Raw genomic sequence first — 16,830 nt, forward strand, 5'->3', positions numbered from 1 at the left:
TAATTGAGAGATTTAGCATAGTGGCAGGATACAAGATCAACATTCAAAAATCAGTTGGATTCCTCTACACCAGCAAAGAGATTGCTGAAAAAGAAATAAAAAAGCCTATACCATTTATAATAGCTACCAAAAAAAAAAAAAACTTGGGAATAAATCTTACCAGGTACACAAAGACTTGTACAAAGAAAACTATAACAGACTACTTCAAGAAACTGTAAGAGATCTACATAAATGGAAGAACATACCATGCTCATGTATAGGAAGATTGAATATTGTGAAAATGTCAGTTCTACCCAAAGAAATCTATACATTCAATGCAATGCCAATTCAGATCCCATTAACATTCTTTAAGGATATGGAAAAAAGAATCACTTATTTTACATGGAAAGAAAAGAGACCTCGGATAAGCAAAGCACTACTGAAGAAGAACAAAGTAGGAGGTCTCACACTCCCAGATCTCAAAACCTACTATACAGTAGTAGAGTAACTATACTATACTATACAGTATATGGCTACAGTAGTCAAAATTGCCTGATATCGATTGGTACAATGACAGACAAATAGACCAGTGGAATAGAATTGAGAACCCAGAAATAGATCCATTGACCTATGGTCAGCTGATCTTTGACCAAGGGACAAAATCCATTAAGTGGGGAAGAGATTGTCTGTTTAACAAATGATGCTGGCAAAACTGGACATCCATTTGCAGAAAAATGAAACAAGACCCATACCTCACACCATATACAAAAAGTAACTCTAGATGGATCAAAGACTTAAGTGTGAAACCTAAAACTATAAAGTCCTGAAGGAATAAAAAGGGGCAAATTTGTTGTTGTTGTTATTGTTATGTGCTGTCAAGTCAGACCCGACTCATAGCAACCCCTCCTTGGGTTTCCAAGGCACTATCACTACGGAAGTAGATAGGCCAACCTTCCTTCTGAGGAGTGGCTGGTGGATTTGAACCACCAGCCTTCTGGTTAGCAGTCAAGTGCCTTAGGCACTACACTACCAGAGCTCCTGTGGGAGGGGGAGGCAAATGTAGGAGCCCTAGTTTATGGGGGTTTTTTTGTTTGTTTGTTTAATTTATGGCATAAATAGAGTATCAAGTATAACCCAAAATGCACAAACACCAGAAGATAAACTAGATGAATGGAACCTTCTAGAAATTAAAATTTTATGTGCTTCCAAACACTTCTCCAAAAGAGTCAAAAGAGAAAAAAATATTTGGCAATGACATATCTGACAAGGGACTCATCTCTAAAATTTATTGAAAAAAAGAACAGATATATGCACACTCATGGGAGCTCTGGTGGTGTAGTGCCTAAGGCATTTGACTGCTAACCAGAAGACTGGAGGTTCAAACCCACCAGTCACTTCTCAGAAGGAAGACTGGGCAATCTACTTCCATAGTGATACTGCCTCAGAAATCCAAGGAGGGAGGCTATGAGTTGGATCCAACTCGATGGCAGTGAGTTTATTTTTTTGGTTTTTATGTTTATCACAGCACTATGTATAACAGCAAAAAGATGGAAACCACCTATATGCCCATCAACAGAAGAATGGATAACTGAACTGTGGTACACACACACAATGGAATACTATGCAACCCTAAAGAATAATGTAGAATCTGCAAAACATCACATAATGTGGATGAATTTTGAGGACATTATGCTGAGTGAAATAAGTCAATCACAGAACAACAAGTACTGTATTAGTCCGTTATTGTAAAAAGTCAAGGAAAGGTTTCTATATGGAAGGAAATTTTCTTTTTCAACTATCAGGGTTGGGAGAGGAGGGGAGAGAACACTGTTAGATAGTAGAGACATGTACTGATTTGGGTGAAGGGAAGGGTAATATAGCAAATGGGAGTGATCAACATGGTGGCATTGAGGAAATGAAGACATAGAGAGGTGCATGGGAGGTACAGACAACAAAGATAAATCATTTTGCACATACAGTACTGCATTGTCAGTGATGGTAAACATTGATTTATAGGTGGATAGATGGGTGGATAGGCTGAACTATTAGGTATGTCTATGCAGGGGCGAGTGTGCCCCAGACCATACATAGGGTTGACAGACAATGTTTCTACAAGTGTATTTATATGTTCTGTAAGAATTCCCAGGTATATAGTAGAGCTGACAAGGGACAAGTTTGTAGTTACTTCTTGGCCACAGCCCGCTACCCAGAGAGAGTGAGTAGTTGCACCTGTGGGCTTGGGACCATGATTGCAGGGGACATCAAGCCCAATAGGCACAACATATTACACAAAAACATTACCCCACATCCTTTTGCTGGTCTGACAGAGCCTGGTGGAATCCCTGAGAATGTGGTCCCTAGCTGCCCTTCAGGTCTACAATTGAACCCAGTCCTGTGGCTTCCAGCCAAACAAAAGACAGGCATATGAGCTGAACATTTACATTAGGTAGATACACTCCTTGGAGAAATCAATCATAGGAGAATAGAAGAGCTGTGTATGCACAGGGAGACAGCTGGGGGGGAGGGGTAGGAGTGCATGGGAAGGAAGGACACAGGAAAGAGGTAACATGGGGAGGAAGTGGGAAGAGAGCTGTTGTATTGTGGGAAATTGCAGTCAATGTTATGCGAAAAGTGTATGTGAACTGCTGTATGGAAAATGAATTTGCTCTGTAAACTTTCAACCTAATCACAATAAAAAATTTTTTAAAAGAAAAAAACCGTTAGAACTGATTTTTCCACTTAAGACATTTCCTTTACTAAATGTTCAGTTTACATGAAGCAGCTAGCCCTGAATAAAAACTCTGCTCAGAGTGACAATCACCATCTTTCCTGCATTATATCCTGAGGTCTGACCAGTTACCCTTCTCAGATTTGCATGTAGATGACTCTCCTGGAGAATTTAGGGGGGGAAATCTTGTAATAATTGACCTGAGAAAAGCCTTAATATTTTGCCCAGGGCCTGGGATTAAGCAGGAGTTGACAGGGACAAATATTAGAAAAATTCTGATTCTCGACCAATTTTATTATCTCCCATCTCTCAAGCAGGTATCCAAACTTATATTCTTTTCTAGGTTCTCTAACACTTGATGGTCTTCAGTTCCTAGAAAAATGGATACCATAAGAGACTAATAATTCTAAGAGGATTTGATTTGCCCAACTGGTATCATACATTTGTAGTTAACAAAATCCTTTAACCTTAATATTCAATAGCAGAGAATTAATAAAAATAGCTAACATTCATTTATAGTGCCTGATGTGTCACAAACTATTCTAAATGCTTGACATATAATATTCTCATTTATTCTTTACAACAGGCCAATTGAAGTAACTATTTTTATTATCTCCACTTCACTGATTAGGAAACAGAAGCATAGGGGACTTAAATTCCTTGCTCTCAGTCACACATCTATTTAGAAGTGGAACCAGGATTCAGACCCAAGGCAGTCTGGCTCAAATGCTTGTGCTTTTCAACTGCCAATGTCAATGTGTTTATATATAAACGCTGGTAATGTGCTTATACATTAACTGTCACTTCAAAAAATATTCATCTATTATTTACATCTACCTGTGTCTAGTTTAAAGGTCCCTGAAGAGCACCCCTGACTTGTGCTGGAGCACTGACCTAAGGGTGGATTGTTCAAACCCACTCAGTACTGCTGTGGAAGAACAGTCTGATGATCTGCTTCCATAAAGATTATTCACCCATTTTCATGGAGTTGATTCCAATTCATGGTGACTTTGTGTGTTACAGAGTAGAATCGAGCTCCATAGACTTAGCTTGGCTGTAATCTTTATGAAAACAGTTATCTAGGCCTTTCTTCCATAGCATCAATGGGTAGGTCAAAACTGCCAACCTTTTGGTTAGCAGCCAAGTGCAAGCCATTTGCAGCAGGAGGGAGTCAGTACAGATTACAACTAAGAAAACTCTAGGTAGTAGCTCTCTTCTGGAACACTGGAAGTCACCATGAGTCACAATCAACTTGATGGCAATGGGTTTTACATTGAGTTTAGGAGTCTCTGGGTAGTGGAACCAGTTAATGTGCTTGGCTGCTAACTAAAACATTGGTGTTTGAGCCTACACAGAGGTACCTTAGAAGAAGGGCCTGGCAGTGTCCTTTCAAAAAAATCAGTCACTGAAAACGCTATGGTGCTCAGTTCTACTACACTTACTTTTATTTTCATCTGTACTTTTTTCTTTCTTTTCATAATGAATATGCACTATTTGCATAATTGAAACAGTTTAAAACAAAAAACTGAATTCCTGGTAGAGTCCCTTAATATCATAGCCAGCTATAAGATGAGTTACCACTAAACCTTGATACTCATCCAACTAGAAGCCCCACCAACCTATTTGAATAAAACCTTTCTTTTGCATAGCACTTCTGAGTTACAGAACACTTAAAATGTTATGTCAAGCATTAGCAGTTACAACTCCCACCTCAATATATTGTTCATTGTGGCACAGAGAAGAGAGGAAGGCTAAAAATAGATGCTCATACAAAAGACATAGAAAATGTGTGGCCTGGACAGGAGCAGGCTGTGACCTAAATGAGAAGAACCCTTCTATCAGCCAAGAACTCATCTTGGCTGTCACGGTGTTAATTCAACTCTCACAGAGATATCCTGGCCTTTCTGGTCCAAAACTAAGAGCTGCAATGTTGTCACGGATGATCTGAGTATGTAATACTTCTCCAAAGCAGAAGGATCATTGTTACATTGATGGAAGCAAAATTGGCAAGATAGGAAAATTCTTCAATAAAATTTTCATCCTAAGAAAAATATATATTTTATCAAATTTTATCTCAATTTATTATAGTATAAGTGGCAAAACTTAGATGGAACAAAACAACAAGCACTGAATTATAGATTCTATAATATAGAACAGCATTACCACTAGTTAACATAACCTGTTAATAAAGGAAAGGGGGTTGTCTTTCTTTGCTTTATTAGGTGATGCTACTTCTGAGGCAATGAAAACAGGATAAAGCTTTGGTTCACAAGACAGCATTGGTATTGACCAAGGAGGAACAACTTAGCAATCAGTGCCACAGAATTTTAACAATGTTCTAATGATGTGATGAACTGAATTGTGTCCTTCCAAAATATGTGCCAACTTGTCTTGGCTATGATTGTATTATGTAATTATCTTCCATTTTTGTGATTGGATATGATTATCCTATGTGTTCTAAATCTTAACCTCTATGATATTAATGTTGTTGTTGTTGTTATATGCCATCGAGTTGGACCCAACTCATAGTGACCCCTCCTTGGGTTTCTGAGGCAGTATCACTACAGAAGTAGATTCACCAACCTTCCTTCCGAGCAGTGGCTAGTGAGTTTTAACCGCTATCCTTCTGGTTAGTAGTCAAGTGTCTTAGGCACTATGCAATGAACATGGGTGTGCATATATCTATTTGTGTCCTGGCTCTCACTTCTTTAGGATATATACATAGTAATAGGATTGTTGGATCAAATGGTATTGCTATTTCCAAGTTTTTAAGGAATCACCCTACCATTTTATTATTAATATCTTCCTGGAAGAAGTGCAGCCAGAATGCTCCTGAAAGCAAGATTGGCTAGACTTTGTATCACCTGCTTTGGTCATGTTGTCAGAACAGACCATTCCCAGGAGAAGGATATCATTCCTGGTCAGTGAAAAAGAGGATGGACTGACACCATGGCTGCAACAATGAGCTCACGCATGGCAGAGATTATAAGGATGACCCAGGATCAGGCAGTGTTTTGTTCAGTTGTACATAGGGTCTCTATGAATCAGAACCATCTAGATGGCACCTAAAAACATGACATTAATGAGGCAGGATTAGAATAAGTTATATTAATGACTCAGGATACAATCTGTAGCTTTAGGCTGCATCTTGACTCAATCTCTTTTCAAATATAAGAGATTAAATAAACAAGCAGGAATGAGAAGGGCCTAAATACCATTAAGAAAGAAGCAGAAGCAGAGCACATTCTTTGGACCAGGGCTCCCTGCGCTGGTAACCTCCTAGTTCCCGTAGAAGATTGATGCCAAAGACACACGGAGATATCCAAGGAATGCCAGGCTCACAGATGTTGAAAAGAGAAAAAAACCTGTCCCCAGAGCTTATAGAGAAAGAAAGCCTTCTCCTACAGCTAATGCCCTGAATTAAATTTCTAGCCATCTAAACGGTGAGAGAATAGATTTGTTGGTTAAAGCCACCTACTTGTGGTATTTCTATTATAGCAGCACTAGGTAACTTAGAAAAATAGTATTGCTGTCACTGGGATGTTTCACAACCAAATCCATGGCAACATCACACCAATCCATTTCTTTGCTGGTCATTAAGCCAATGCCTCCTCTCATCTGTCAGTTTTTCATACTGCAGTGGCTTGTGTGTTTCTGTAAGGCTAGAGGCTGGGCCACCAGTATTTCAAATACTAGCAGGGTCACCCATGGTGGATAGGTTTCAGCAGAGCTTCCAGACTAAGACAGGCTCAGAAGAACGAAGGGGCCATCCACTTCTCAAAAAAATGGCCAGTGAAAACTTTATGAATAACAGTGAAACACTGTCTAATACAGTAGTAGAAAAATTCATGCATAGCCCCAAAGCATTGCCCAATATAGTGCCAGAAGATGAGCACTCAGGTCAGAAGTCACTCAAAATATGAGTGGGGAAGAGCTGCCTCCTCAAAGTGGACCTGACCTTAATGACATAGATGGAGTAAAAGTTTTGAGACCCACATTTGCTGATGTGGTATGACTCAAAATGGGAAGAAACAGCTGCAAACATCCACTAATAATTGGAACATGCCATTTACGAAGTATGAATATAGGAAAACTGGAAGTTGTCAAAGTGAAATGGAATGTGTAAAGATTAATATTGGCTAAGTGCCTAAGGCATTTGATTGCTAACCAGAAGGCTGGTGGTTCAAACTCATGAGTCACTAGGAAGAAAGGTTGGGCAATCTACTTCTGCAGTGATACTGCCTTGGAAACCCAAGGAGGGGTCGCTATGGGTCAGAATCAACTCAACAGCAGTGAGTTTTTTTTGAGTGAACAGAAATGGACTGGTTTTGGTCATTTTGAATCAGACAACCATATGATTTACTACTATGCCAGGAATGCCAAATTGAAGAGGAATGGTATGGCATTCATTGTTACAAAAACACTTTTCAAGATCTATCCCCAAGTACAATGCTGTCGGTGATAGGATAATATCCATATGCCTACAAGAAAGAGTTGTTAATACTACTATTACTCAAATTTACATACCAATCGCCAAAGACAAAGAAAAAAATTGAAGAATTATACCAACTTCTGCAGTCTGAAATTGACCAAACATATAATCAAGATGCATTGATTATTACTGGTGATTGGAATGTGAAAGTTGGAAACAAAGAAGAATTACTAGTAGTTGGAAAATATGGCCTTGGTGAGAGAAATGATGCTGGAGATTGCATGATAGAATTTTGCAAGATCAACAACTTATTCATTGCAAATACCTTTTTTTCAACATAAATGGGTGTTATACACTTGGATCTTGCCAGACAGAATACACAGGATCAGATCTACTACATCTGTGGAAAGAGGAGATGGAGAGGCTCAATATCTTCAGCCAAAACAAGGCCAAGAGTTGATTGTGGAACAGACCATCGACTGTTCATATGCAAGTTCAAGTTGAAGCTGAAGACAATTAAAACAATGCCACAAGAATAAAAATATGACCTTGATTACAACCCACCTGAATTTAAAGACTATCTGAAAATAGATTTGACACATTGAACACCAATGGCCAAAAACCAGAGGCATTGTTAGATGACATCAAGAATGTCATACGTGAAGAAGGAAAAAGGTTATTAAAAGACAGGAAAAAAAGACCAAAATGAAAGTCAGAAGGGACTCTGAAGCTTGCTCTTGAACAGAAAGTAGTTAAAGCAAATGAAAGAAATGAGAAGATAAAAGAGCTGAACAGAAGATTCAAAGAGCAGCTCAAGAAGATAAAGTCAATTATTATAATGAAATATGCAAAGACCTGGAGTTAGAAAGCTAAAAGGGAAGAACACACTTGGCATTACTTGAGCTGAAAGAACTGAAAAAAATTCAAGCGTTGAGTTGCAATATTGAAAGATTTTATGGGCAAATATTAAATGATGCAGGTAACATCAAAAGAAGATGGAAGAAATACACAGAGTCACTGTACCAAAAAGAATCGGTTGATGTTCAGCTATTTCAGTAGGTGGCATATAATCAAGAACCAATGATATTGAAGGAAGAAGTCAAAGCTGTACTGAAAAACTTGTCAAAAAACAAGGCTCCAGGAATTGATAGAATACCCATTGAGATACTTCAACCAACAGATGCCGTGCTGGAGGCACTCACTTGTCTATGCCAAAAAATTTGGAAGACAGCTACCTGGCCATCTGACTAGAAGAGATCCATATCTGTACCCATTCCAAATAAAGGTTATCCTACAGAATATGGAAATTACAGAACAATATCATTAATATCACACATAAGTACAAGCTTGGTAAAGATAATTCAAAAATGGTTGCAGCAAAATATTGACAGAGAACTTCCAGAAATGCAAGCTAGATTCAGAAGAGGATGTGGAATAAGAGATATAATTGTTGATTTCACATGGATCTTGGCTCAAAGCAAAGAATACCAGAAAGATGTTTCTTAAAAAATATATATATATATATATTCACTGCCATCGAGTCAAATCGGACTCATAGAAACCCCTCCTTCGGTGTCTGAGGCAGTATCACTATGGAATTAGATTGCCCAACTTTTCTTCTGAGGAGTGGCTGGTGGGTTTGAACCTCTAGCTTTTTGGTTAGCAGTTAAATGCCTTAGGCACTACACCACCAGAACTCCCAGAGTTTTTTACTTGTGTTTTATTGACTATGCAAAAGCATTGAATTGTGTGAATCATAACAAACTATGGATGATATTGAGAGGAATGGGAATTTCAGAACACTTAATTGTGTTCATAAGGAACTTATATATAGACAAGGAGGCTGTCATTCTAACTGAAGAAAGGGATAGTACATGGTTTAAAATCAGGAAGGGAGTTGTATCCTTTCACCATATTTACTCAATATCTATGTTAATGAGTCTTCCTCCAATCCTGATGCCATATAGTCCAGCTTCTTAGATTATTTGCTCAACATAAAACCAAAAAAAACAAACTCGGAAGGAAGATGGGGCAATTTACTTCCATAGTGATACTGCCTCTGGAACCCAAACAGGGGTTGCTATGAGTCAAAATTGACTCAACAGCAGTGAGTTTGGTTTTTTGGTTTTATGCTGAGCAAATAATCTGAGAAGCTGGACTATTGAAGAACTCAGCTTCAGGATTGGAGGAAGAATCATTTACAACCTGTGATATGCAAATGACATGAACTTGCTCGCTGAAAGTGAATATGACTTGAACTACTTGAACCATTTAATGATGATGATTAAAGACTACAGTGTGCAGTATGGATTACAACTCAACATAAAGAAAACAAAAATCTTCACAACTGGACCAATAAGCAGCATCATGATAAATGGAAAAAAGATTGAAGTTGTCAAAGATTTCATATTTCTTGGTTCCACAATCATCACCACTGGAAGCAGCAGTCAAGAAATTAGATGACATATTGCACTGGGCAAATCTGCTGAGAAAGACCTCTTTATAGTGCTGACGAGCAAAAACATCTCTTTGAAGACTAAGGTGCACCTAAACCAAGCATGGTATTTTCAATTGCCTCATATGCATGCAGAAGTTGGACAATGAATAAGGAAAAACAAAGAAGAGTTGATGGTTTTGAGCTGTTGTGTGGGAATACTTAAAGTACCATGGAGTGCAAGAAGAATGAACAGATCTGTCCTGGAAGAAGTGCAGCCAGAATGCTCCTTGGAAGCAAGAATGGTCAGACTTTGTCTCACCTGTTTTGGTCATGTTGTCAGAAGGGGCCAATTCCTGGGGAAGGATATCATGCGTGGTAAAGTAGAGAGTCAGCGAAAAAGGGGGAGAGACTCTCAATGAGATGGATTGACACAGTGGCTGCAAGAATGGGCTCAGGTATAGCAAGGACTGTCAGGCTGGTGTCTGACCAAGTGGTGTTTTGTTCTGTTGTGCATAGTCGGAGCCGATTCTACAGCACCTAACAAAAACAACAACATTCCAATGAGTGTGATAACAGTGCAAAAATAACACTATATTCTAACTCAATGGGTCAAAGTTTAAAACACAAAATAATCGTCTCTTACTCTTGTTTAAAATGCAGATCCGTAAGCCCCACTTGTGGAAGAGATTGATTCTGTTGGTCTGGGAAAAAGCTCATGAATTCTATTTTTAATAATTAACTCAGATAATTATTTCTACTCACTGTGGTAGATGTAAATGTAAAACAGGTGCTAGTATAAGACAACTCAGTGTATATTCTTATTTGTCTTATAAAATCTCATCTAAGTGTGAATTGAGATGGTCAGGGTAAGGTTTTCAGCTTTGCTTCATCAATAATTCAGCAGGACTGAATATTGCTGTTGAATACATTTGAGTGATTGGAAATCTTGCAGGTCTTGTTAGCAAATTTCCTCCCACATTTCACACAATCAGGACAACCTTAGTCATCAACACTCTTGCCTTTATATTTACTTGAGCACGATGAGGTGTGAAGGTGATAGTTCAGATTTTCAACTCAAATAAAACAGGACAGGAAATATGCATCCATCCTAAGAGAAGGTTTAGCAACTTGAGGTTCACGAATAATAGACAAAAACTGAATATAAAGGCATGTAAAACGAAAAAACCAAACTCACTGCCATCAAGTAAATTCTGACTTCTTGTTGTTGTTACGTGCTGTCCAGTCAAATCCGACTCATAGCGACCCCTCCTTGGGTTTCCAAAGCACTATCACTACAGAAGTAAATTGCCCAACCTTCCTTCCAAGGAGTGGTGGGTGGGTTTGAACCACCAGCCATCTGGTTAGCAGTCAAGTGCCTTAGGCACTATGCTACCAGAGCTCCAAATTCTGACTCATAGTGACCCCACTGTGTTTCCAAGGCAGTAAATCTTTACAGAAGTAGATTGCCCCATCTTCCTTCCATGGAGTGGCTGCTGGGTTTGAACCTGCAAGCTTCCGGTTAGCAGTCAAATGCTTTAGGCGCTACACCACCAAAGCGCCACACTAAGCCATGTAGCAGATGTTTAAGGTGGAATTAGGAGTAGTAGGGAGACCCTCAGTGAGGTGGATTGACACAGTAGCTGCAACAGTCGGCTCAAACATAGCAATGATTGTGAGGATGGTGAAGGACTGAACAACATTTCATTCTGTTATAAAAAAAGGGCACTATGAACTGGTGCCTAACAACAGTGAGGGTCATTTTGAGACGATAACTACCATAGACAAGACCTAGAGTGGCTATCTCAAAATCAATGTAGTATTGGCCATGGGTTGTTTATTTGTCTGTCTGTCTGTCTGTTTTGGTTCCTTTTCATAGAAGAATACAGACTTTTAGTTGAGCAGAAAACCTGGATATGCATGCTTACTTCAAATCGAGATGAGAATAAACACTAGGCTACCCTATATATTCTAGCAGAAGCTTATATACATAAAGCACCCATGGATGTTACCTAAAATGTATCACTAAGATAACATGACAACCTCTTTCTGGAGAATGTGATTTAAGCATACTAGCACAGAACTCTTAATAAAACATTTAACTAGTCTGAGTCCCTCAGGAAGTGTATTTCTAAATTGTACCCTACACATTCGATCCCTCTTGCATCCTATGTAGGTGTCCTTGCAATCTGACCAGGCAGACAGTGGTGTGATGGTGAGAGGGAGTCGTGGGGGTATGTGGAATAGAAGCATTCCAGTATCAGAGGGGGAGGCAAAACTAATTCATGCTCTCAGGGACAAGCAGTTCGGAGCCCTTGAGAGTTGATTGGTCTTTCCCGGAACAACGGCACAATTCACAGTGAAACGTTTAGCTATCGCCAACCTATTTCAATAAAATTGAGTAAAGGCAATGAAAAGTACCCTTTGCATTATTTTTCTGGCACTGGTAAAATAGAAATACCACAAATGGGTGGCTTTAACAGAAATTTATTTTCTAAGAGTTAGGAGACTAGAAATCCGAATTTGGGTGCTGGCTGTAGGCAAAGTTTGTTCTCTCTGTCTGCTCTGGAAGTAAGTTCTTTATCTCTTATCTCCTGTGCAGCTTTCATGTGGCTTGGCTTCTTTCCCACCACCCCCACCTTTGCTTCTTTCTCTTGTTTATTTAATCTAGTTTATATCTCAAAAGAGATTAATCAAGATATAACTTATATTAATCCTGTATTATTACCATAACAAAGGCAACCCATTCCTCAATGGGATTATAACCACAGGCACAGAGGTTAGGATTTACAAAACATATTTTGGGGGTGGGGCATGATTCAATCCATAACTTCCAATTTTCACCACCCTCCCCAAATTCATGTCTTTGACACATGCAAAACACATTCATCACATCACATCGGCCCAAAAGTCCTAAATGAACTCCAAGTCCAAAACCTTATCTTCTGAATCATCTAAATTAAATATTGGTGAGACTTTAGGTATATTCCATCCTAGGGCAAAATTCTTCTTCATCTGTGAATCTGTGAAATCTAGACTACAAGTTATCAGTTCCCCATGTACACTGGTAGAACAGGCACAAGACAGATATTTCCATTACAATTGGGAGAAACTGGAAGGAAAGAAAGGATGTTGTTGTTGTTGTTGTCGTTACATGCCATTGAGTTGGACCCCACTCATATCTACCCCTCCTTGGGTTTCCGAGGTGATATCACTATGGAAGTAGATTGCCCATCCTCCCTTCTGAGGAGTGGCTAATGAGTTTGAACCGCCAGCCTTCTAGTTAGCAGTCAGATGTCTTAGGCACTGTGCCACCAGAGCTCCTCCCTTGTCCCCAGGAGGCCCAAATTCCTCTGCCCTTTGGGTATGGCAGCCCTGCTTCCTCGGCTTGGGCACTACCCCCCATCTTCCTGGCATACCTTAGAGGCAGCCTCACATTTCAGAACCGAGTTGGTGAATATCCCACTCTTTGAAACCTCGGAGACTATGTCCCTACTCCTTTGAGATGCAGGAGATTGTGGTCCTACCCTTTGAACTGGAGATGGTCCTGCTTCCTGCTCCTTCCAACACTTCTGCTTACCTTTGTACTGTTCCAGGGATGGTCCTTTTTCTTTTCTTGGAGGACAACAGATGTAACTCCTTTGGCTAGTTTCTTGTCAGTATAATTCCAAGAGGCAGACAGTGTTGTTCTTTCCTTTCATGCTTTTGCTATCCCCTTCAGTCAAAGTGATTGGTCTTCTGCTGTGGTAACTGGTGAGATCCATCGGGCAGGTGTCCTTACTTTGTACAATAGAATTTTCCCAAACTTTATTTATTTATTTTTTTTCATTTTGTAGAGTGCATTTTTAAGTCTATCTTTTCCTTCTTGCATTTTACATTAAGCAGCAAGGAGATACCAGGCAGCCCTTTCAAGATCTTGCTTAGAAATCTCCTCAGCCAGATATCCATGTTCATCACTTACAAGTTCTACCTTCCACAAAATATTTGAACAAAATTCAGACAAAATCTTTACCACTGCATAAAAAAACATTGTCTTCCCTCCACTGTCCAATCATATGTTCATCATTTTGTTTTAAAGTCTCACCAGAAGCACACTTAATATCCACATTTCTGGCAACATTCTGTTGCTGGTGCTGTAACAGAAGATCTTAGAGACTGTCTCTATAGCTCTCCTCACTGCCTTCTATGCCCTGACCAGAACTGTCTTGGACATCCATAATTCTACCAACACTCTCTTCAAGGTAATCTGGTCTATTAGACTCCTTAAAATTTTTCCAACCTCTACCTATTACTCAATTACAAAATCACTTCTGCATTTTAGGTATTTGTTAGAGTAGCACCCTCCCTTCTCAGTACTAAATTCTTAATTATCTAAATTCAAAAACCGAACTCACTACCATTTGTTCCATTCAGACTCATAGCAACCCCTCCTTGGGTTACTGAGGTAGTATCTCTACATAAGTAGATTGTCCAGTCTTCCTTCTGAGCTTAATTATCTAGTGCTTCTATAATAGGAATACCATAAATGTGTAACGTTAACAAAAATGTATTTTCTCACAGTTTAAGGGCTGTTGCTGTTGTCATTGTTTTGCTGTTGAGTCGGATCCGACTCATAGAGACCCCTCCTTGGGTTTCCAAGGCAGTATCACTATGGAAGTAGATTGCCCAACCTTCCTTCTGAAGAGTGGCTGGTGGGTTTGAACTCCCAGGCTTCTGGTTAGCAGTCAAGTGCCTTAGGCACTATGCTACCAGAGCTTCTAGTTTAAGGGCTAGACATCTGATTTCAGGGTACCAGATCTAGAGAAAGGCTTCTCCCTGTGTTGGTTCTTCGAGCTTCTACTCCTGATCAGTATCCATATGGCTTGGTATCTCTCTTCCCTCCATCTCTTCTTCTTTCACTTGTTTGTTTAATTTCCTGTATATCTCAAAAGAGATTAAGACACACCATTCATTAATCCTGCCTCATTATCTTAACAAAGACAACCCAATCCCAAATGGGATCATAACCACAGGCATGTTGTTGTTGTTGTTAGGTGCCTTCAATTCAGCTCCCACTCATAGCAGCCCTATGTACAACAGAAGGAAACACTGCCTGGTCCTGCACCATCCTCCCAATCCTTGTTATACTTAAGCCCATCTTTGCAGCCACTGTGTCAATCCTTCTCATTAAGGGTCTTCCCCTTTTTTGCTGACCTTCTATCCCACCAAGCATGAAATTCTTCTCCAGGGAATAATGGTCCCTTCTGACAACATGACCAAAGAAGGTGACATGACATCTGGTCATTCTCACTTTCAAGGAACATTCCAGCTGCACTTTTTCCCAGACAGATTTGTTCATTCTTCTGGCAATCCATGGTACTTTCAGTATTCTTTGCCAACACCACAACTCAAAAGAACTACCTTCTTCGGTCTTCCTTATTCATTGTCCAGCTCTCACATGCATATGAGACAATTGAAAATACCATGGCTTAGGTTTGGCACACCTTAGTCTTCAAAGAGACCTCTTTGCTCTTCAGCATTTTAAAGAGTTCTTCTGCAGCAGATTTACCCAGTGCAATATGTCATCTGATTTCTTACTGCTGCTTTCATGGGTGTTGATCATGGATCCAAGTAATATGAAATCTTTGACAACTTCAATCTTTTCTCCATTTATCATGATGCTGCTTATTGGTCTAATTGCGAGGATTTTCATTTTCTCTATGTTGAGGTTTAATGCATACTACAGACTGGTCTTTAATCATCATCAGTAAGTGCTTCAAGTCATCTTTACTTTCAGCAAACAAGGTTGTGTTGTCTGCATATCACAGATCATTAATGAACCTTCTTCCAATCCTAATGCTGTGTTCTTCTTCATACAGTCTGGTTTCTTGGATTATTTGCTCAGCATACAGATTAAATAAGTATGATGAAAGTATACAATCCTGACTCACTCCCGTCCTCATTTTAAACCATTCAGTATCCCCTTGTTTGCTTCAAATGATAGCTCCTAGTCTATGTATTGGGCAATCTACTTCCATGGTGATATTGCCTCAGAAACCCAAGGAGGGGTAGCTATGAGTCGGGCCAGACTCAAAGGCACATAACAACAACAAGTCTATGTATAGGTTCCTCATGAGTACAATTATGTGTTCTGGAATTCCCATTCTTCCCAATGATATCCATAATTCATTATGATCCACATAATTGGAGACATTATAATACATAATTTTGGGAGACAGAATTCAATCCAAAACCCCCTCAAAGTCTGACAATTCTTTTATTCACTCAATAAGTACTTCAGAGCATCTACCAAGTGCCAAAATTGTGGGAATATGTAAGTGAAGCAAATAGATAAAAATCTTGCCCTTATGAAGTATATATTTTAGTGGGAAGAGAAAAAAGTTCAGAAAAGAAATTAGTCACACATATAGTACATCCAGTTGTGGTTATATAGAAAGATAAAGCAAAATAAGTGTAGAGAGTCTTAGAGGTGGAGGAATGGGAGGATAATTTTAAATAGATTGGTCAGGGGAAGTTTCACTGCAATAGCAACATTTAAGCAAAGATTTAAAGAGTGAGAGAGCCAACTTTGTGGAAGAGTACTCCAGGATTCTGAAGCAGCAAGCACAATGGGACTTGGAGATCATGTGATACCCCAAGAATTTTGGCATGTAACAAGGTAGTGTGGCTTCACAACACAAGCACTGACAAACTTGTCAAATCATAGCTCTGATCAAGAAATTAAAATCTATGCATAATAACCGATAGGAGCAGTGGGAAATATGCTTTCAATAATGCCTCAACTTCTGTAGTTCACTTAGACTTCTGAGGAACGAGGCTGTGGTTAGTATGTATCCCTGGGAATGTGGTCAAATTTGATGCTTTTACTCCTGGCCTTCCTTTTCTTCCAAGAAAGGGAAATTTCTCTTAAGAGTTTGGAGGAGTAAGACAAATTAATTCAGACTCTTTAGTCTGTAATCAGGATAAACATATCAATTTCTTTATTGCTTTTTTTTTTAAATTTACTTTTAAACTTTTAATGTGAAAACATACACAACATTAAAAGACATTTGCCAATATAAACAACTTCCACATTTACAGCTTAGGGACACTGATGACATTTTTCATGTTGTACCAGCATTGTTGCTATCCTTTTCCAAGTATTCCACTACCATTAGCATAAACTCTGTGCCCCACAAACAAAATCTTCTCCTTTCCCTCTCCCTCCTATCCCTGGTAACCACTAATAATCCTTGATATATATATATATATATATAT

The sequence above is a fragment of the Orycteropus afer genome, unplaced genomic scaffold, assembly GCF_000298275.1.
Source record: "Orycteropus afer afer isolate SDZICR_OR568_19922 unplaced genomic scaffold, OryAfe1.0 scaffold00026, whole genome shotgun sequence".
Taxonomy (NCBI): Eukaryota; Metazoa; Chordata; class Mammalia; order Tubulidentata; family Orycteropodidae; genus Orycteropus; species Orycteropus afer.